Source organism: Bos mutus, chromosome 20, assembly GCF_027580195.1.
Source record: "Bos mutus isolate GX-2022 chromosome 20, NWIPB_WYAK_1.1, whole genome shotgun sequence".
Classification (NCBI taxonomy): Eukaryota; Metazoa; Chordata; class Mammalia; order Artiodactyla; family Bovidae; genus Bos; species Bos mutus.
Genome location: NC_091636.1, coordinates 56,411,461 through 56,435,733, shown reverse-complemented (window position 1 = coordinate 56,435,733; position 24,273 = coordinate 56,411,461). Strand labels below are relative to the sequence as shown.

At 44.7% G+C, this 24,273-nt stretch overlaps 1 protein-coding gene across 2 annotated transcripts in view; it reads right to left on the bottom strand.

Moving 5' to 3' along the window:
• The window catches only part of RETREG1 (reticulophagy regulator 1), a 158,134-nt gene that overhangs the window by 119,586 nt on the left and 14,275 nt on the right, over window positions 1-24,273 (bottom strand). The gene's annotated exons all lie outside the window — the stretch shown is intronic.

The following is a 24,273-nucleotide window of genomic DNA, read 5'->3' as shown; positions in this document are numbered from 1 at the left end:
ATTCTTTACCAACTGAGCCACCAGGGAATCCTTTCACTTGGGGCGATCATAACTCAGACAAATTAACATATATATCACTTAACACTAACTGTAAAGTAGTGTAGAATGTATTAATATAAAGAAGCATACATATATAAAGAATACATGAAAACTGCCTTCTAGGAACTTACTTCCTCATCAGAGAAATGAACACAGGCTGTGCTAACAAAATCCAAGGCAATGAGTCTTAATGCTATAGCAAAACATGGGCAAAGAGAAGAGAGAACCAAAGGAGGAGAAACTATTAACTCCAAATCAGGGAAGATCTAGAAAAGTGGCACTGAACTTAGTCTGGGAGGATGGATGCAATTCAGAGGTAAATAGAAGCTAAGTTCCAATTAGTGGATATAACATGAGTAGAAGAATCAGACAAGGGTGAGGTGTGCCTGGGGCATGCAGGTGGTCTGAGGTAGCCCCAGCAGAAGCAAAGGGATAAAGAAGAGAGTTGGGAGATTGGCAGAGAGAAGAGATTGAGGTGTCAGGCTCAGGGCTGACTGTGGCAAGCCCTGAAGGATATATAGGGAGTTTGGTTTTAACTCTACTGACAGTAGAGAAAAAGCCAAAGATATAGAGTAGGAAAATGAAATTGAGTGATTTAGGGAAATCCCTGAGGGCAGCAGGGAAGATACGGTAGATAGGGAGGAAACTGGCATTCAGGAAGGTTATGCAATGTGCTTGGTGGGAAGTGGCCAACATGAGATGCTGGTGAAGTACAGGTAAACCCTCTCCCAGAATGTGGGAAACCCAAGTTTAAGGTCTGGTTCTTATGCTAATTGTCTGTGTGTGACCTGGGCCAGAGTAGGTAGAATAGGTCAGTGCTTCCTAAGTATAGTTCTGCAACTGTTAGCAGCCTGGCTGCCTGGAAAGCTTGTTAAAATACAGATTCCCAGACCCCAGGCTCCTCCCCCGAGATCCTCTGAAATAGGTGGTTTAAATACTAGTATTTACATTCAATAAATATCTATTTATGGGGGCCTACACTGGGCCACTTCATGGCAAATAGTTGTGGAAACAATGGAAACAGTGAGAGACTTTTATTTTCTTGGGCTCCAAAACCACTGCAGATGGTGACTGCATACATGAAATTAAAAGACCCTTGCTCCTTGAAAGAAAAGCTATAACAAATCTAGACAGCACATTAAAAAGTAGAGACATTACTTTGCCAGCACGAGAGACAGTGAAGGACAAAGAAGCCTGGCGTGCTGCAGTCCGTGGGGTTGCAAAGAACTGGACATGACTGAGCAACTGAACCACAACACACTGAAGTGGCAGTTCTCAGAATTTTTGATAATGATCCACTGTAAGAAATTAATTTATATCTACATACATACAGATGAAACCAGCTTCAAAAGTGATATTTGTCCTTATAATGTGTGATGACTTCTGATACTTTCCTTCAATTCCACTATATTTTAAAATGCTGACTGCAACTCACTTAAGTGTCTCCACAACGAGTTGTAACTCAGTGTGACTCACATTGCATCAGAAGGAATCTGCAGATGTTAGATTACTATGTTTCATTAGAAAGGCCTTTGCTTCAGAGTCAGGTAAAGACCTAGGAGAGAAAGTTCCCTCAAGTTTAAATATCTTTTGAGCTAACCAGGAAGCCATTTAAGGATGTCTTAAAAACCAAAGAAATGCAAAATGAACTGAAGCAATGCTGGTCATTACTTATTCTTTTAGTGGAAATTACAATCTTCCAGGAATACAAAAATTAGGGAATGATAGGACTTTGACCCATCGCCCTGGCTGCTAATAGCTCTCATTTAGAGGGCACTACCATAGCAACTCCAAGAGCCCTGAGGATGCCCCTCATGTGCCCTGAGCCAGGGACTAGTTGGTATCTTGCCCAAGGGTCTCATTTGTCATTAAAGATCCTCAGCCAAATGAGAATGCAACCCAATCACTATTCAATACTTGGAGTGGAAATGCCAAAATTGTATGGGATTGCATGTCTCCTTGGTCGATGCATGTCTTTGCAGTCCAAGAGCTAAGAATAGAAATGTCTAAGAAACAAAGTCCTAATATTAATAATTTGTACTTAGGAAAAACCTGCATATTTTTGGTATTTTAGTTATTTATACTGGTTATGAGGATTCATCTCATGGTTGCAATTAAAATATGTAGCATAATTTAGACTTCTGATTTTGAAATTCAAATCACGGGAACACTTATGAATGTATTTATTTTATGGGAATTGCCTAATATTTGGGAGATCTTGGTTGTCAGACAAGGTCATTTTTTAAAACTTTTATTTTGTTATCTTTCAAACATATACAAAAAGAGAGACTGAAGTATAGTAAACCCAGCTTCAACAATTCTCCATTCATGGCCAGTCTTATTTCTTTATATTTCCACACACTGAAGCTCTCTCCTATTTTTATATCTATTTCTGCTTTATTGACTATGCCAAAGCCTGTGAATGTGTGGACCACAATAAACTATGGAAAATTCTTCAAAAGATGGGAATACCAGACCACCTGACCTGCCTCTTGAGAAACCTGTATGCAGGTCAGGAAGCAACAGTTAGAACTGGACATGGAACAACAGACTGGTTCCAAATACGAAAAGGAGTACGTGAAGGCTGTACATTGTCACCCTGCTTATTTAACTTCTATACAGAGTACACCATGAGAAATGCTGGGCTGAAGGAAGCACAAGCTGGAATCAAGACTGCCTGGAGAAATATCAATAACCTCAGATATGCAGATGACACCACCCTTATGGCAGAAAGTGAAGAGGAACTAAAGAATCTCTTGATGAAAGTGGAAGAGGAGAGTGAAAAGTTGGCTTAAAGCTCAACATTCAGAAAACTAAGATCATGGCATCCAGTCCCATCACTTCATGGCAAACAGATGGAGAAACAGTGGAGAAACAAATCTAAAAAATAAACAGATTTATTTTCTTGGGCTCCAAAATCACTGCAGATGGTGATTGCAGCCATGAAGTAAAAAGACACTTACTCTTTGGAAGAAAAGTTATGACCAACCTAGACAGCATATTTCGGAGAAGGCGATGGCACCCCACTCTGTACTCTTGTCTGGAAAATCCCATGGATAGAGGAGCCTGGTGGGCTACAGTCCATGGGGTTGCTAAGAGTCAGACACGACTGAGCGACTTCACTTTCACTTTTCACTTTCATGCAGTGGAGAAGGAAATGGCAACCCACTCCTGTATTCTTGCGTGGAGAATCCCAGGGATGGTAGGCCTGGTGGGCTGCCGTCTATGGGGTCACACAGCGTCGGACATGACTGAAGCAACTTAGCAGCAGCAGCAGAGAGCATATTTAAAAGCAGAGACATTACTTTGCCAACAAAGGTCCGTCTAGTCAAGGCTATGGTTTTTCCAGTAGTCATGTATGGATGTGAGAGTTGGACTATAAAGAAAGCTGAGCGCCAAAGAATTGATGCATTTGAACTGTGGTGTTGGAGAAGACTCTTGAGTCCCTGGGACTGCCAGGAGATCCAACCAGTCCATCCTAAAGGAAATTAGTCCTGAATGTTCGTTGGAAGGACTGATGCTAAAGCTAAAACTCCAGTACTTTGGCCACCTCATGTGAAGAGTTGACTCATTGGAAAAGACTCTGATGCTGGGAGGGATCGGGGGCAGGAGGAGAAGGGGATGACAGAGGATGAGATGGCTGGATGGCATCACCAACTCGATGGACGTGAGTCTGAGTGAACTCCGGGAGTTGGTGATGGACAAGGAGGCCTGGCATGCTGCAGTCCATGGGATCACAAAGGGTCAGACACGACTGAACAACTGAACTGAACTGAACTGAAGCTCTCTCCACCACATACACAGCTAAATTATTTGAAGTAAATGTCAAACTTCACAAAATTTTATTTTTTGTGTGTGTATTTGCAAATGTCATTTATCTTCAAAAACAAAAAGGGACTTTTAACCTAACAACAATATCACTATCACATCTAATAATACTGCTCAATGTCCTTAATGCAAACATTCTTTGATGTCGTCAGGTGCCTGTCAGCATTCCCAATTGCCCACTCATCTTTTGCACACATGTGTACACACACACACAAAAACACTGAAAGACTGAACCAGAATCTGAAAAAATCATACACTGAAACGGTAGATGTGAGTTTTAAGTTTCCTGTAATTTGTAGGTTTCCTGTCTGCCCCTCATCTGTCTCTCTCTATTTATTATTATTACTGTTTTTGCTTAAAATTATCATGGAAGAAACAGACTCATTTGTCCAGTAAAGCTTTCCAAAGTCAGAATCATTTCTTGTATCCTTGTGGCTTAGTGTAACATTTTCCTTTACCCCTTCTGCAGACTGTGAAAACTGGCAGTTGCATCTGCAGTCTTGACCAGATTTCGGCTCAGTTTCTTCTTCTATAGAGCTGCACGACAGGTGAACCTGTGTGCTCCCATCAGCAGGTACCCAGTGACCACTGTCTCGATTCTGTGACGTTAGCAGCCATTGGTGATGGCTGCCTGGCTGATATTTCCTCAGGGGCTACCCGGGGGTGGGAGCACTTCATTCTAGCTTCAGGTGTTAGCTAGGTCACATCGATCAAGAGAAACTTCCCTTCATCAATGTCGGATGACCAGAAGAGATGGATCTCAAGGCAAAGGCGGGATCAACACTTGATTCCTTCTCTTTATTTACCAGCCCTCAAAAAAAATGAGACCTTAGTGTTCTCTAATACTAAGATTTAAGGTAAAGGTAGAGAAGCTGGTCTCCTTCATTCCTTTTCAGTGTTTATGAATGATGTGCCACAGCCCCCGGAGTCTCATCCCTACGGACCCTCAAGTGGCCCATCTTGGTGGGTTAATCAGGTTGGTTCCTGAGTCCCTTTGGTATAAACTGTAGTAACCTTTGATAATAAAACACTTTAAAGGGACAGGAAAAATATAAACTTTACAAATGCAGTTTAACATGTGGAAAGAAGTATAATGAAAGTTTTTAATGAAACCATTCTCAGATGATAAAGAATCTGCCTGCACTGCAGGAGACCTGGCTTCGATCCCTGAGTTGGGAAGGTTCCCTGGAGAAGGGAATAGCAACCCACTCCAGTATTCTTGCCTGGAGAATCCCATGGACAGAGAATCTGGTGTGCTGCAGCCCATGGTATCGCAATGAGTTGGACATGACTGAGCCACTAACACACACAATCATTCATCAAAGACTCTCTTGAAAGTGACTGCTAAAATTTCTTGGATTTATAAACATAATAATGCTATGATAGCTAAAATTGAAAGCTCAAGAATAACAGGGTTACAATCTGACTAAATCAAATTATACTTTAAAAAAAAATAGTTGAATAGAGGGCTTCTCTGGTGGTCTAGTGGTAAAGAACCTGCCTGCCAATGCAGGGGACATGGGTTCGATTCCTGGCCCTGGAAGATCCCACATGGCTCAGAGCAACCCAGGCTGTGTGCCACAACTATGGAGATCATTCGCGTAGAGCCTGAGTTCCGCACAAGAGAAGCCACAGCAATGAGAAGCCCCAGCACCACAACAAAAAGTAGCCCCCGCTTGCTGCACCTAGAGAAAGCCTTCCTGAAGCAGTGAAAACCCACTGCGGCCAAAAATAAAATAAATAAGTAACATCTTTTAAAAAAAATAGTTGAACAGAGTTGTTTCAAACCGATCTTTTCTTTTATGAAAACTGTCTTATAGGACATCAAAAAAAACAAAAACAAAAACAAAAAAATCCCTGCCTGCCGGCCATAAGCGATTCTGATTCTGGCACTCTGTGGCACTACTCAGAGACGACTACACTTTTTCATCCAACCCATGATTCCCTCGGTAAGCATCACCCAGTCCTACTGAAACACATCTCATATGGGGAAGCTCAGCATGTCTTCTGCATCCAGCTCCCTACAGTGTCCTTTTATTACTGGGGGAAGGGGAAATCCCATTTCATTCCATAACCAGTGACTGTCAGGCCCTGGGCTGATGACTAAATCCCAGAGAAGCTGAGAAGCAGACAAGTAAACAGCTATGTTTAACCCAAGTACTTTCCACAAGACTGTGGAAACAGGAAAGAGGACCGATGACCATATAAGAAAGGCAGAGAGAGCTCTTGAGAGAGGGTGGCGTTTAAGCTGTTGGACTCTGCCAGGTAAAAAGGCACCAAAGGCATTCTGGGTCTGGGAACAGGGGAAGCAGGGAAACAATGAGAGGCTTGGACAGGAGAGTGACAAAGTGCCCTTAACGCCAGCCTCCCTTGACCCAGAGGCTCAAGTTCTGCTATCCAGAGCCACATTGCAGTGAATAGAACGGCTGATGTCTAGTAAGTGCAAGCGTGGTTCTAGACATCATTTAATATACGTATTCACTCGTTTAATCCTTATAACAATGCATGTATTTGCTCATTTAATCCTTATAACAATCCCATGAGGAAGCTACTACAGAACCACATTGCAGTGAATAGAATAGCTGATGTCTAGTGAGTGCAAGCATGGCTCTAGACATCATTTAATGTATGTATTCACTCATTTAATCCTTATAACAATGTATGTATTCACTTGTTTAATCCTTATAACAATGTATGTATTCACTCATTTAATCCTTATAACAATCCCATGAGGAAGCTACTACGTAGCCCCATTTTGCAGATGAGCAAGGAGAGGTTAAGAAATTTTCTTAAGGCCCCAAAGTCAGGGGAGGTGGGACCAGGATCCAGACAGGATCTGGGAATCCAAACAGCTTGGCTCTAAGCCAGCTCTCTCACCACCTTGCAAAAACACCTCCAAAACACAAGCTCCTCTTCTTCCTCCTCCTGTTACTACATGAAAACAGCTAGAAGGGCTGTTACTGAGTTTGGAAAGTATGTCTGCTCAGGGTGTGCTGAACTGACACAAGAGATCCCAAGAGCACTCCTCAGTGACACCAGCCACCACCACCAAGGTTGCAGAAAGTGGGGGTCATGATCATGCCTCGTCAGCACAAACATCCCTGGTCCCGTCACCTCTTCCCCATGTGTCTAATCCAACTCTGGCCAGGCTCCAGGGGTGACTCTTTTCAGACCAAATGCTCCCACTGGGCATCTGTAGGGGAGCCAGGAAGGGCCTTGAATCCCTTTGTTCTGGATTCCAAAGCTCTACTTATACACTTTTTAAAGAATTAATAGGCTGTGTTTTTAGAGCAGTTTTAGGTTTACAGAAAAACTGAATAGACTGTGCAGAGACTTCCCATATCCCCTCCTCCCCTATCCTCCCATCCCACCTGCAGTGTCTCCTAGTATTAACATCTTGCTTCACTGTGATACATGTGTTATGACTGACGAACCAATACTGATATGTTATTAACCAAGTCCATAGATCACAGGAGAGCTCACTCTGTCACACAGTCTGTGGGTTCTGACAAATGTAGAATTTTGCGTATCCATCATGACAGTGTCACCTGGCATATTTTCGCTGCCCTAAAAATCCCTGAGCTCCACATGGTCATACCTCTCTCTCTCCCCATAAACCCTGGTGACCACTGGTCATTTTACTGTACCTATGAGTTTGCCTTTTCCAGAATGTCATATAGCTGCAATCGCATAGCAGGTAACTTTTTCAGACTGGCTCTTTTCACTTAGAATTTATTTAAGTTCCTCTGTCTTTTCATGGTTTGATAACTCGCTTCTTTTTATTACTGAGTATGGAGAAGGCAATGGCACCCCACTTCAGTACTCTTGCCTGGAAAATCCCATGGATGGAGGAGCCTGGTGGGTTACAGTCCATGGGGTCGCTAAGAGTCAGACACGACTAAGCGACTTCGCTTTCACTTTTCACTTTCACGCATTGGAGAAGGAAATGGCAACCCACTCCAGTGTTCTTGCCTGGAGAATCCCAGGGACGGGAGAGCCTTGGTGGGCTGCCATCTATGGGTCGCACAGAGTCAGACACAACTGCAGTGATACAGCAGCAGCAGCAGCAACATCCCATCATAGGCTGCACCACCGTTTATCCAAGTACCACTGTTTGTCCTCCTGAAGGACATCTTGGTTGCTTCCAATTCGGGGCGATTATAAATAAAACTTCTCTGAAAATGTGTGTGCAGCATTTTGTGTATTCATAAGTTTTCAACTCATTAACTCACTTGGACACAGCCTTTTTAAAAATAGCTCTATCAGCATGCTTTTCAATTTATAGGCGGCTAAAACCTTCACGGATTTTATTTTTCTGCTGCAACTTTTGAATCTCAGTATGCCTTATTACGTTGGTGCCTGTTTGACAGCCCATCAATCAAACCTACAGCCCTTATTGGTGGCATCAACCACCTTCGTTCTCGTACCCAGTGCCATGACACCCACACATCTGACGTCTGTGTGTCTTCTGTCCTCATCCTCATCAAAGACGGATCAGGACTGGAGCCTGGTGATTCCCACGGAGACCTAGTTTACTATTATTAATCGGTACTTTATGAATATGACAGACCATCCAGCTTGCCATTATCTTCTGCCCATGTTAGTCCATCCTGTCCATAAAGATCTAATGAGACACTTTTCTTAAACACCTTGTTGAAACCTGCTGCATTCCTCGGGTCTGAGTGTCTATAAGTGCTGATCTGCTTGGCTGATGCTGAGGATTACACTGTGAGGTCTGGGAACATTCTCAGTAGAACTAAACAACATTAGGACCTGCCAGCAAATATCACATGGAACAGCCTGACCCGAGCCCAAGACCCAGGTGACCTTGCTGATCCACCCATTCACAGAATTCACAGACACACACAGTGACCCCCTCACCCAGGTGGCCAGAGGATTCCTGAATGCTGCTGAACAACGATTCAGAGACGGGTTGCAGTCACAATGCAGGATGCCCATGAGGCCCCAGGAAGCAGAGTGAAAAAGCACAGACTTTTAAGAGGAAGAGGCTGTGGACAGGTGTCTCTCACGCTGGGGCCTTCGTGGCTTTCCGAGTCCAGTGCAAGTTGAACATGTGGGTGCTGGTGGTGGAGAAATCAACCTCCCCTTCCCACCAGGCTGCAGGCCCCACCCACAACAAAGGGGGGCTCCCTAAGACACTGCAGCCCCTACTCCAGGGCGGGTTCGGGACCTGGATCCAGGGCAGGGGTGAGGCCCCTGCCAACTGGTCACTCGGAGTACTGGGGCTCTCCGGGCCGGGCAAAGGTGGTGGTCTGTGTCTCACACCCACGCCTCAGTGAGGAGCAGGGGGTTACAGTGGAACACAGGCCTCCTCTTGCCCACCGCCCTGGGGCAGCAATCCTGGGTGGGGTGGGGAGGGGGAGGCTGGCAGGGCCAGCACCCAATGGCAGGGAGGGGGTGCCCATACCCCACTCTGGTGAGGAGACCCCACGCATGAGCTGAGGCTCCTTGCTCCCCTTGCTTCACTGTCCTGTTGCGCTTCACCAACAAAACACAAATCCCTCGACAGAAGGGCTAAGAATTATAAGACTGCAGCCTCAGAGCATCAGTCTCCAAGTGCAGGGCCTTCTGGGCGCCAGGCTCTGCGTGTCTGCACAGGTCACACGCCCTTTCAGCCAGCCCTGGAAAGGTTTTTTTCTTTCACTTTAAAATCATTGTTAGTTCGAGAAAAAGATCATAGACACTTGTCTTTCTCCAAATTAGCCGAGGGATCCTGACTGTATCAACAGATGCTTCCTACAAGTGAGAACTAGTAAGAAGCCCTACCAGCCCCTAAGTCTCCGGCTCTGGTAAATATTGTTCTGCACGTGAGCTTTTCATAACCAATTAAATTCAAATACCATTTTGCATATTTTTTAAATCTTTTTGTTTTGTACAGGGGTATGGATGATGAACAAGGCTCTTATAGTTTCAGGTGAGCAGTGACCGAAGGGGCTCAGCCATCCATATACATGTCTCCATCCTCCCCCAAACTCCCCTCCCATCCAGGCTGCCACACACCACTGAGCGGAGTTTCATGTGCTCTACAGGAGGTCCTTGTTAGTTACCCATTTTAAATATAACAGTGCGTATTACATGTACTTCTTTTATCTGACAATGGATAATCCAGACTCCGAAAGCCAAGACAGGTACATATTACACATGACAACCATAATATACACATACACATCATGGTAGGTGAGGCTTGCCAGGTGGTGCTAGTGGCAAAGAACCCACTACCAGTGCAAGAGATGTAAGAGACGCAGGTTCAGTTCCTGGGTTGGGAAGATCCCCTGGAGGAAGGCATGGCGACCTGCTCCAGTATTCTTGCCTGGAGAATCCCACAGACAGAGGAGCCTGGCCAGCTATAGTCCACAGGGTTACAAGGAGTTGGACTGAAGCAACTTACTTAGCATGCACATATCATCGTAGGTCAGTACTACATATGACAATCATACTTTGTATACAAATATATTAAATTATGTATGCTTATACATATAAAATCATATGTATATATGATACCCATCTGTCTTATAAAGACGTACTGTATGGTTTAACAGTTATTGGAAAGGTCAAGTTCTGCAATTCACTGTGTGTACTTTCTTTTAGCAAGTTGTGTCCAATTTCTACATCTCAGGGCGATGATTGCTTTAAAAAAACACTGCATGACCAGGCTGACTCATGTCTAGCTTGTGATAATTACAGTTTACGGATGATGTCCAGCCATGCTAGTATAGCATCATTTCTGATTCATTTTTATACTGGAATAAATACATTTGTCTATTTGCTTTTTTCTTTCTGTCCTTTTTGTATTCTACACTTTCTTCTCCAGTTCAGGTACATCAATTTGCATTTGAATCTAGTTTCAAGTCACCAGTGGCCACAGTCCACTTGGTATTGTTGGGATGGATTATAACACTAGTCTCTGCTCTGCTAAGAAATAAGACCCAACCTGTATACTCAGAGACAAGGGAGGGTATAAGGAAAACAGACTCTGAGAAAATCTACATGACTGTGACTACATGACTCTTCTAATGGTGGAAAAAAAAAAAAAATAGAGGAGACCAGGGAGCTCCCGGATGACGTCCATTTTGGAAAGCACTGTGATTTTAAGTAGAAAATTTTCCTATCAAATTATAGGCTTTGACTAATATAAAATCAGTCTGAAATCACTGCCTATAAGCCATGGACAGGGGGATCTTCCCTCAAAGCTCATTGGTTTCAGGCATTTCAAAGGTGCGTGGGGCTCCAGGGTGCCTGCTCCAACTCAGGACTGGCGGCCGGCAGAGCACTGGGCCAGGCTGGGAGCGCCCAGGAAGGGCTGTGTGGACAGTGCGCACATGAGGAGGAGCTGAAAGTACACAGCCACCTTCTGTGACCCTCCCCTCCGTGGCCAACTACAGTCTCTAAACCTCTTTTTTTTTTTTTTTTTTGATTAGTTGTGTATCTATTTGATAAGGAAACACTAACTGAATCATCCATTACTTCATTGATGAGCTTTGCAAGGCCAAATTAAATGGCTTGACAGGATACATTTCTTAAGAAGCAAAGAAAGGGATAATTCACAAAAGGAAACAACAATTTCTTTGTTAATGGATGAAAAGGACAATATTTAGCTCAACCCACATGTAAAAACCTAACCCTCCTTTCTGGGTAAAGTATAACTCACTTTTTACAATGAAATGAAGGCTGTTGACAGCTAAAAAAAAACACACTTTATTTTTTGTCTCCAGAGAAAGAAAGACAAAGGCATTGAAACTCTCCAAGTTCTCAAGCACAAATTCATCTATAATGTTGGCTTTGTAGCTCTTTCAAAACAGAGATCTAAAAAGGAAGTTTAGTTTTTCTTTATTGAAATATACAGAACCATAGGCTTTGCCTAGATAGAGCTTTATTAAATATTACATTAACATTACACACCTCTAATCATAAAAGAAGGGCCTTATATGATTTATCCAACATTATTCAAACTCCAGATCACATTTTTCTGGAAAATAATTCCATCATCTTGTCAAGAGTTAGGCGTACTGGCAGCAGTCCTCTTTAATATCACAAAATTCTGAATCTTCACTGAAGTTGGCTTTAATTTTTCCTGGTCTTTTATCCAGCAAAAATACTGTCTGAAGATGCCATGTGAAATTACACACCCACCACCAACGGGGAAAACACGGGAGACATGGGTTCAATCCCTGGGTCAAGAGGATCCCCTGAAGGAGGAAATGGCAACCCACTTCAGTATTCTTGCCTGAAAAATCCAATGGACGGAGGAACCTGGCGCGCTACAGTCCAAAGGACTGCAGAGTCAGACACGATTGAGCACACACACCACAAAAGGGGGAAAAATCTGCCAAATACACAATGACCCTCTGAATTGTAATAGCGTCCCAGATGCAAATCTGTTTAAACATGAAGATATGCCAAGGTGGGGAGGGATGTATTTCTTAGAAATCAGCTAAATACACATTTTAAATAATTGAGAAAGAAGAGGGTAATCATGCAATCTAGTGAGATAAAGTAATGACTCAAGAAATTGCAAATCAGAGACTAAAACTCTGAAGTGTTAGTCTCCAAAGAAGTGCTTTTTTTTTCTTTTTCCAGAGAAGTACTTTAGTTGCAATGACCAAAAAAGTGAATCAGAAGCAAGAGAGGTGAGAAGTATGAAGAAAAATAAAGAGGTGAGCCTCTTGACCCAGGGAGAGGAGACATTTTGGAAGCCACCCATAGGCAGGGAAGCATCAGAATGAGGCAATCAGAAAGGGTCCACTGCAGTCAGTGGAAGAGGGAGTCGGGCTGGCTCCAGTAGAAACCAGTGGTGATAATCCAGTGAATTCAGGGAATGTGCCCAGCTAAGCAACTCACAGGGGACAAACCACAAGACTGTGGGGAGGAGCCTCGGGGCGTCTGTGTTCTTGAGCCCAGGGAGTGGGAGAAGCCAAGGGCACAGCTAGAGAGGAACCAAGTCCAACTGAGGTCAAGGCAAGGCAAACTCAGGCCTACCCTACCCCAGCTCTGCAAAGGAATTAGGAGAAAAGCCACGGGCAAATCAAGTCAGGAGCACCCGGGTGAGCAGTGGGTTTCTAGCACCGCCACCTGGGCTACAATATCTGCCCATCCACCATACCCCACACCTGTCCCAGGTGGTCTCTGCAGCTCAGTAGAAGCTGACTTCCAAGTAGGGTTAGTGAGTCAACCTCTACAGCCCATTCCAACGAGTTCCCAGTAAGTTAAAGACTAACTCCAAGATTCCATCACAGAAAGGAGCTAGAAAAAGAAGAAATAGATGCTATCAGAGCCATGCATTGCAATGGGGCATGACGGAGGGAAGGCAAGGGGAAGGGGGGTTTGGGGGGGGGGCGGGGGGATGGTGGAGACCAGAAAAGGGACAGTGAGACCCAGAAGCACAGAGGAGGGAAAAAAATAAATACAAGGTCAGGCATCTGTTTTCACGGCATCGCTGTCGGTTTTGTTGTTCAGTCGCTAAGTCATGTCGGACTGTTTTGTGACCCCATGGACTGTATTGCCCACCCCCTCACCACCAGCTCCTCTGTCCAGGGAAATTTCCAGGCAAGACTACTGGAGTGGGTTTCCATTTCCTTCTCCAGGGGATCTTCCAGTCCTAGAGACTGAACTTGCATCTTCTGTATCAGCAGGTGGATTCTTTACCAGTGAGCCACCTGGGTTTACATAGGCTTTTATGCCAATAGCAAGGAGATATATGGTATGTGTGCCCAGTGGCGACTGCAAAGTTTGAATTTCAGCCCCAAATCACATGGCCAGTGAGAAACACCTCCATCCTCCTCTCTACACCTCAGTATTTTCATCTGCAAAGTGGACAGTGGCTAGATAAGTCCTTCCCCAAACTGACCATCAGAATCATGCAGGACACTTTTTCCAAATACAGATTCCTGGGCACCACACTGGACCTGGGAGAGCAGAATCCTTGGGGTGGGGCACAGGAGTCTCCGTGTTAACAGCCAGGTTTGCAAATAATGAACTGCAATGATTCCCCTGGGCATTTCCCATCCAAACATCCTCTGAGTTCATGAACTGTAAGTGCAGAAGTAATACCTTTCGGCTGATCCAAATCTGAGCTGAACTTGGGCCCTCTTCCTTCATAAATAAATGAATGTAAACACTGAGTTCAATCCACAGTGGCAGGGGTGGAAGGGGCTTCTAAGACGACTAGCTCTTGGGAAGGAGAAAGGGGGACCAGACACACAGTAAGGAATTCAATCAACCTTTATGAGAGCCCGAGAAAAAAAGCAGCTGAGGTGTCATGAGGACTTACCGTGTGCTAAATATTTTCACATGTTCATCTCATTTTATTGTGTTAGTTTCAGGTGTATAGCAAAGGTATTCAGTTATATATATATATTTTTTCAGATTATTTTCCATGATAGGTTATTGCAACATACTGAATATAGTTCCCTGTGTTACACAGTAAATTCTTGTTGCTTATCTCTCTGTGTGGGCTTCCCAGGTGGTGTAAGTGGTAAAGAATCTGCCTGCCAATGCAGGACATGTAAGAGACACAGGTTAGCTTGCTGGGTCAGGAAGAGACCCTGAAGGAGGGCACAGCAATCTACTCCAGCATTCTTGCCTGGAGAATCCCATGGATAGAGAAACCTGGTGGGCTACAGTCCATAGGGTCGCACAGAGTTGGGCACGACTGAAGCGACTTAGCACACACAGACACACACACACCTGTCTTGTGCATAGCAGTTTGCATCTGTTAATCCTATACTCGTAATTTATCCCTCCCTTCCACTTCCTTTCCCCTTTGATAGCTGTAAGTTTTTCTACATTTTCATCTCATTTAATGCTCCTGCACAACCTGGGAAGCTAGATATTTGGAAATCATACACTTATAAGTAGACTGCTGCTACTGCTAAGCCGCTTCAGTCGTGTCCGACTCTGTGCGACCCCATAGACGGCAGCCCACCAGGCTCCCCCGTCCCTGGGATTCTCCAGGCAAGAACACTGGAGTGGGTTGCCATTTCCTTCTCCAATGCATGAAAGTGAAAAGTGAAAGTGAAGTTGCTCAGTCGTGCAAGACTCTTAGCAACCCCATGGACTGCAGCCTACCAGGCTCCTCCATCCATGGGACTTTCCAGGCAAGAGTACTGGAGTGGGGTGCCATTGCCTTCTCCGATAAATAGACTAGGTTAGAGCAATTAGTCAAAAAACGTGCAGCATATAACCCAAAGAGTTTGGGTCTTCTTGACTCCAAGTCCACTGCTCTGTTTACATATCATCTACAGAGTCCCTCGGCCTCCCACTTTAATCAACCAATCTAAAGCACCAGAATGTTCTAGATAGCAGGGGAGTGGTTGTTTTGCTTGGATTCTTTAAAAAAAATTTGGGGCCCTGGTGAGGCATGCAGGGGTCTTCAATCCCCAACCAGGGATCAAACACACACCTCCTGTGGTGAAAGTGAGGAATCTTAACCACTGGACCGCCAGTGAAGTCCCTAGATAGCAGGGTTGAAAGAGCAACTGTCATATGGGCTCCTCTCATTCTCATTCCTTCCCAGACCCCATTCCAACGCACCCTGTCCAGGGCCCCACAAGGGTCAGACACTCTGCAGTTCTGACAGCACTGCCCCAGCTGTCGATCTTATTCCTCCAGCTTCGTCACTCTGAAAACCCAAGGATGGAGGGAACTGGACACCCTAGTCCTGGTGCTTTCATGTGGCCCCCACCCCACTTGGTCTTGCCCTGTTGGTCAGCCTGGTTCTCCAGCCCATCCCTACCCTGGTCCTTCTCTTCTTCCTCATGGGAAGCCTGGCCAGGACTCTGCCTCCCCAGCTCCAGCCAACCCCTATCCAGGTGATGAAACCTTGATCACACCCTAATAATACACTGTACAGGATCACAGTCTCACCTCAATGGGCCTCCTGGAATGACCATTCCCTGAGTCAAGATCCTAGGCTCAGCAACAAGATTCACACAGCCCAGACCCTCGCCTCGAAGGTCTGAGCCCATAATGTTCCAGAACTAGGACTGAGGCTTTTACAGCCCTTGGGCCAAGTGTCTGGACTGAACTGCTCACGGCAAGGTCTACTTCTGTGTCAAGGTGAATGACCCTAAAGTTGCCCCAGGGCCACCCTGCAGAGCTGAGGACCATCCTGTCTCTTCCCTACCGGCTAGGGAAGAAGACATTCTCTCAGGCTGCTACACTCAGTTAACGAAGACGCCAAGGCTGAAAGAACTGAACAAACTATAAGAAACTGCAAATTAGAAGAGACAGGTGACTTAAGACTAGAGAAACCATAGTATCCCACCTGACACCTTGTCCGGCGTCCTTAGGATTAGACAGAAGATCACACACTCACCCACTAAAGAGCCAGACAAATACACAACACAGAGAAGCACCAGTTTAATTTGCTTCAAATGTTGAAAACATCAAACAGACTGAGCACTGAGTTAGTAATTCTGCCATCCTGGGAGGGCCATTTATTGGAAGGCCAAGATCAAGAATCCTTTATCAGTATACTGAAGCCTCATGGAAGAAAAGTTATGACCAACCTAGACAGCATATTAAAAAGCAGAGACATTACTTTGCCAACAAAGGTCTGTCTAGTTAAAGCTATGGTTTTTCCAGTAGTCATGTATGGATGTGAGAATTGGACCATAAAGAAAGCTGAGTGCCAAAGAATTGATGCTTTTGAACTGTGGTGTTGGAGAAGACTCTTGAGAGTCCCTTGGACAGCAAGGAAATCTAACCAGTCAATCCTAAAGGAAATCAGTCCTCAATATTCATTGGAAGGACTGATGCTGAAGCTGAAGGTCCAGTACTTTGACCACCTGATGTGAAGATCTGACTCATTTGAAAAGAGCCTTATTCTGGGAAAGATTGAAGGCAGGAAGAGAAGGGGGTGACAGAGGATGAGATGGTTGGATGGCATCACTGACTCAATGGACATGAGTTTGAGCAAGTTCCTAGAGTTGGTGATGGACAGGGAAGCCTGGCGTGCTGTAGTCCATGGGGTCGAAAAGAGTTGGACACGACTGTGTGACTGAACTGAACTGAACTGAAGCTTCATGGGTCACCCCATTTACCAACATGCCCCCCTAAGAATACGAGTAAGCAGCCTCCCCACACAAACACTCCCTTAATATCAGGAACACCATATCCAGGAGCTATGCCAGGAAAAAAGTCACCCACCTTCATCTGATGCAAAAACATTCAAAAAACTATATACTACCCAGAACTAGTCATCCTGTCATCACATCATCCCAGAATCATGTCATCACAGTTTGCACAGGTACATTCAGGGGACACAGCAGTGATGACAACAGGTGGGTGTCTGTCCCCACAAAAGGCAACACGGGGACAGGCCAAAGTGAAAGTGTTACTTGCTTAGTCATGTCCAACTCTTTGTGACCCCATGGACTGTAGCCCTGCCAGGATCCTCTGTCCATGGGAATTCTCCAGGCAAGGATACTGGACTGGGTTTTGCCCTCCTCCAGGGGATCTTCCTGACCCAGGGATTGAACCCAGGTCTCCGGCATTGCAGGCAGATTCTTTACCGTTTGCACCACGAGGGAGACTATAATCCTACTTGGGTGACTGCCTGACCAACACAGGGTGGGAGACGTTTTCCAAACTTGAGTAGAAACCAAAAGCACGTGTGCAGGTCCAGTGGGTGTCCTTCCAGTTGCTGGCACAGGAGGGGAGAACCCAGGCCACCAGAAAGGCCCACTCTGGACGCACGGCCACTGCCTGCCTGGATTCTGATTGACAGGGCTGCTTCCAGGCCCAAGACTGTGCTCTGTCATCCAGGTAAGAAAACCCTTTCTGGTTCTTTCCTATGAGTCCAATGAAAAGAGAAAAGAGAGACAGAGACAGATATATGGGGCCGGGGAGGGGTTATGTTATTCATCAGTACACAAGGCATGACAGAGGACCAGTAGCTGCCTCACGGACCCCTGGCCTCAAATGTGTTTCTGGAGTGTTCCAAACCAAGAGTAAATTTTGGATATGAATGAATTTTTTAATTTTTACTTTTTTGGCCATGCCTCGCGGCATGTGGGAGCTTAATTCTCTGATCACAGATGGAACCCACATCCCCTGCATGGAAGCGCAGAGTCTTCACCATTGAGCTGCCAAGGGAGCCCCAGGAACGAATCTTTTTTGATGGATGTCAATTCTTCAGGGTCCCCAACTCCAGCCCCTGATCCTGGGACCTACAGGATCCCTGAGCAGGCGGAGCAGAGCCTCTCCCACCCTCCCGGATGGAGAACACGTGGGAACTTGCCGGTGGGAGGGAGCGCTACTGTCACAAAATTATTCTGCCCTGGATTGGTGGAGCCTGCTCCTGAAAGTGCAGGGTAACCTATAAATCAGGCCTCCAGCCCCTAAGAAGTTATTTTTATTTAAAAGAATATTTTACTGTCCTCTTTCACATCTTATGATGAAAAAAAGAATAACTTTTGATATACAGCACAAACAAGTGGTAACACACAATTTAATGGAGCATTTTTAAGTGGGAAACTGTGATTCTGAAAAAGAGCCACGAGGCCAGGGCACGAGCCTGAATGAGTTCACGGCTGGAGTGCTGAGAACGTGAGGCATCTGGCTCCGTAATCCTCACTGCTTTTGACAAACGAGCGAACCGAAGCTCAGAGAGATTAAGTTCTTTAACCAGGCTCATCTTGCTAGAAGCTAGTTCACCTCCCGTTCACCCCTCCTCCTTAGCCTCACACAAACACACACACATACAATGAGAGAGGCAGACACACACGCACACACTTGTGTGCCTCCATGAGCATTTATTTCTACTCTATCTCAATCCAAAAAGCAACTGAGAGAGGAAAAATAAAGAAAAGACCATCATTCAGGTTTAAGTTTAGCCCACGAGAAATCAAACCAAGAGTTGAGATGCAAAATGACAGCCACAAATCTGGTTCTGAGATGACCTCCTTGGGGTAAGAACTTGATATTTCATCACTAGAAAAATCCCTTCTCACCCCCAATAGTAGAAGGCAAACTAAAACAGTGAGCATTTCCTCATCTTCTTAATAGGAAAAGAATTCATCAATTAAAATATAGTTGGTGGGTAAGTGAAGTTGTGAAATCATAGACAATTACGTCAAGGGTGTGGAGAAAAGGGAACCCTCTTACACTGTTGGTGGGAATGTAAACTAGTACAGCCAATATGGAGAACAGTGTGGAGATTCCTTAAAAAACTGGAAATAGAACTGCCTTATGATCCAGCAATCCCACGGCTGGGCATACACACCGAGGAAACCAGAAGGGAAAGAGACACGTGTACCCCAATGTTCATCACAGCACTGTTCATAATAGCCAGGACATGGAAGCAACCTAGATGTCCATCAGCAGATGAATGGATAAGACAGCTATGGTACATATACACAATGGAGTATTACTCAGCCATTAAAAAGAATACATTTGCATCAGTTCTAATGAGGTGGATGAAACTGGAGCCTATTATACAGAGGGAAGTAAGCCAGAAAGAAAAACACCAATACAGTATACTAACACGTATATATGGAATTTAGAAAGATGGTAACAATAACCCTGTCTACGAGACAGCAAAAGAGACACTGATGTATAGAACAGTCTTATGGACTCTGTGGGAGAGGGAGAGGGTGGGAAAATTTGGGAGAATGACATTGAAACATGTATACTATCATGTATGAAATGAGTCGCCAGTCCAGGTTCAATGCACGATGCTGGATGCTTGGGGCTGGTGCACTGGGACGACCCAGAGGGAGGGTATGGGGAGGGAGGAGGGAGGGGGGTTCAGGATGGGGAACACGTGTATACCTGTGGCAGATTCATTTCGATGTTTGGCAAAACCAATACAATATTGTAAAGTTTAAAAATAAAGTAAAATTTAGGAAAAAAAACTGAAAAAAAAAAAAAAAGCTCACTTTGAGAGCCTGGGAGATGCAATAACGACCTGAATGACAATGCATCTCTGACTTGTTAAAAGTGAAGTCAGACAGAGAAAAGACAAACATCATATGCTATCCCTTGTATGTGGAATCTTAAAAAATGATATAAAAGATCTTATTTACAAAACAAAATAGATTCACAGACATAGAAGACAAACTTACGGTTACAAAAGAGATGGGAGGAAGACAGGGTTTGCGACGAACACATAAACACTACTCCATATAAAATAAACAACAAGGACCTAATGTACAGCTCCGGCAACTACACTCAGTGTCTTACAACAACCTATAAAGGGTCTGCCTGCTGGCTCGGACTGTAAAGGGTCCCCCTGCAATGTGGGAGACCCAGGTTCAACCCCTGGGTCAGGAAGATCTCCTGGAGAAGGGAATGGCTACCCACTCCAGTATTCATGCCTGGAGAATCCTATGGACAGAGGAGTGTGGAGGGCTACAGTCCATGGGGTCACAAAGGATTAGACACATCTGAGCAACTAACACTGTCACATTTTCGCTTTCATAGAGGAAAAGAACCTGATAGATGTGTGTGTGTGTGTGTATAACTGAATCACTTTGCTGTACACGAGAAACTAACACAACACTGTAAATTAACTATATTTCAATTTAAAAAATGGTTACAAAAAAAAGGGAATCTCTGGAGATGCTGGGTTTAATGCTTTTGACTGTCTGTCCAAAAGGAGCAATAAAAGAAAGACAAGATAAATGGTGGTTGGGAGTGTTATAGGAGGAAACCAAGCCACCCGCTGTAACACACGCAGTTTCAAAACTCCCATGGGTGTGCTAGAAGGTGTGAGCATCACCCGACAGGCCTGTCCTCTTGTGCACACCTGCACAGCAGTGGTGCAACTCTCTCTAATTAAACAAGGGAGACAAAGCCGTCCCCTAGCACGGCCCTCACCAACCTCCAACGGAAAACACATGTCCTCCTGAGAATGCCACCTGAGATTCCCAGCGCCAAATTAACTCTTCAAACATATAGACAACGCCTGTGAAAAACAATGCCTGGAAGCAGAGTAAAAGCAAACATAATGAGCAAAGACAACAGTTTCTCACTAAGGTCTCCAAATGAGCGACTCCGCCTCTGTGTTTATAACATCTGACATTAAACATGAAAGATAAGAGAAAACGCCTCAGTGCAACGGCAGACAGCAGACACGAGGAGCCTGATACCGGATAGGATCCACATTTCAGTCATAAGCAGGCATTTCAACCAGATGAGAAGTGAATGTGAGGTAAAACTGCTTCCCAGGTGGCACAGGGGTAAAGAACCCCCCTCCCAATGCAGGAGACGCAGGTTTGATTCCCAGGTCGGGAAGATCCCCTGGAGGAGGAAATGGCAACCCACTCCAGTATTCTTGCCTGGAGAATCCCATGGACAGAGGAGCCATAGTGAGCTACAGTCCATGGGGCTGCAAAGAGTCAGACATGACTCGGCACACGTGTACGCGAACACACACACACACACACACACGACAGAAAGATGCCTTCGGTCAGTTGTTAACATGTCTTTTTTTTTAATTTTATTGGGGAATAATTAATTTACAATGTTGTGCAAGTTTCAGGTGCAGAGCAAAGTGAATCCACTATACAGATGCCCACATCCACTGTTTTTTAGATTCTTCTCCCACACAGGTCGTCACAGAAAGTGGAGTTCCCTGTGCTATATGGTAGGTCCCCAATAGGTCCACATTAGTTATCTATTTTATATACAGTAGTGCACAGGTGCCAATCCCAATCTTCCAGTTTATCCCTCTCCTCCTTACCCCCCGGTAACCCTACATTTATTTTCTAAAGCTGTAACTCTGTTTTGGTTCTATAGATAAGCTCGTGCTTGAGTGCTAAGTAGCTTCAGTCTGTTGGATTCTTTGCAATCCTATGGACTGTAGCCCACCAGACTCCTCTACCCTTGGGAGTCTCCAGGCAAGAATACTGGAGTGGGTTGCCATGCCCTCCTACAGGGGATCTTCCCAACCCTGGGATGGTTTAACTTGTAGCCTTTTCTTATATTCCACATATAAGCACTATCACATAATATTTGTCTGACTGATTTCATCCAGTGTAAGAACCTCTAGATCCATCCATGTTGTTGCAAATGGCATTGTTTTATTTTTTTTACATCTGAGCAATGTTCTATTGTACATATGTACCACATTTTCTTTATCCATTCTTCTGTTGATGGACTTTTAGGTGGTGTCCATGTCCTGGCTATTGTGTACAGAGCTGCAGTGAACACTGGGGCACATCTATCTTCTCAAATTATTTTTTCTCCAGATACATGCCCAGGAGTGAGATTGCTGGATCACACTGTAGCTCTCTCCACCCACCAGAAAACAGGTACAGGTACCAGTCCCTCCCAACACATCTTTTAAAAATGACCCCAACCACACAGTCAGCTACATCAGAACATCAAAACTGCTTTCTCAAAAGGGATTGGCTATTTTGATCAAGGATGACAGGAGTTCTCTGGCAAAAGGCATTTTCAAAAGCTTGGTAAAGGCACCCGGTCAAAACACTGCCCTGTGGTCACGCTCAGTAGCAACAGAGCCCGGAGAACCAGTCTCCTTGGCTGACTGTGATCATGTTCGTCACCCTACTGCTTTCCCAGAAAAACGTTTATTCCTTTCATGACTCATCTTGATTCCCACCTGTACATTCATTTGCTTGTTTATCATTTGCTGACACCAAACCATTAGCTCCAGGAGGGAAGGATCCCCTCTGTCCAGTTCACCAAGGTCACCCCTGGACAAGGCCACCACCTGGCTGGTCGCGGGTGCTCAAGAATGCCTTTTGGCATTGTGGCTCATTCAGTGTTTACTGAATGGATGGGCCAATTAACATAATTAAATAATTATGCATGTAATTAACGTTATCATGAATCATGAACTCCCTAAAGCACACTATCATACTATCACAACAGTAACAGCTTGCCAAAATGGAGGGGGTAGGGGGGAAGGGACAGTAATTGCCTATGGAGCATAAATATTTCTGCAGAGTTTTAGAAGACCTTTCGAAAAGCAACTGATAAGATGATGGCCCTGGGACTCTGGCCTAGGTGAATATGTATCTCTCTAATGGGAAGTCAGTCTGGCCCTCTGAACTTGCCACGGTGCTGAATAAAGCCCTGCTGCAATGATGTGATTGGTCAGGTCCCTGAGGACGGTGCCCTGGCCGATGACTGCACGCTGTCTAAGCAGCCAGGCCTACGTGAAAGCACTATGAGCCAGGGCTTCTTTCCACACATCCAGGAGCTCTAACTAGAAGAAAAGATCATCTCTGACACTCTGAAGACAATACCCAACAAAGGGTCTCTCTTAACAGCCTCGCTTTTGGATGCCAGAGGCACGTGGCAAGCGTGGCATGAATCAGGGGCTGTAAGGCTTAAGACATCCACGTTGTGCGCCAGGCAAACCCACACACAGCAGAGAGTCCATGGACAACATCAGAGCTAAAATACTCAGGATATTACTAAAACTGAAGCTTTGAATGGAAATGATCAATTTCCACTTTGATAAATGAAAACTAGAGTCTGCTCCTACTAGTGAATTAGAAAAGCAAAAAACAACCTAAGATCGTATTCTCCATTTCCACTAGCTTATGCTTTAAAATCTAAGAAACTTGGAACTTGAGCGAAAAGGGAAACATCATTGTTAAATATCTTCAAATATTTGGATGTAATTTATAAGAAAAAGGTTTGTAGTTTCACATATGTATCATATTTTTCATAAACTATAAAAATAAACCAGTTAAAGTCCCTCGCTATAACTCTCAGATATCCTACACAATGTAACAACGCAAGCTGTTGTTTTGAACTTATCCCAAAGGTATTTGGAAGTTAAAACCATCAGGTATGACAAGGAAATATATATTCATTCTAAAAAGATGACTTAGATGAAGTAAGGTTTCCAAGCTACAGTCAATAGTCCAAGACATATCCATTCAACGACAGGAACTCAGCCGCAGAAGGAATTTCATTACCATCCCTTCCTCCAGTTTATGAGCCGTTTCCTCCATTGACAAAGATGGATTTGGATTTTATGCAACTCATGAGCAACAGAGCCCCAAGCAAGAGCACACAAGGCCACCTCCAGACTACCTGTGAAATTCCCCTGGGGGACTAGAGTTGGGCAAATCAGTAGCAGCTGCAATCTTGTGTATGTAAGTAAATGAAGTCGCTCAGTCGTGTCCAACTCTTTTTGCGACCCCCATGGACTGTAGCCTACCAGGCTTCTCTGTGGCTCCTCTGTCCATGGGATTTTCCAGGCAATAGTACTGGAGTGGGTTGCCATTTCCTTCTCCAGTGGATCTTCCTGACCCAGGGATTGAACCTGGGTCTCCTGCATTGTAGACAGACGCTTTACCGTCTGAGCCAACAGGGAAGTCCTGTGTATCAGTCCCTAAACCTCACTGTTCGAATGAATAGCTTTAATCCTTATTTTTTTATTTGGCTGTTATTTCCCCTGAAATT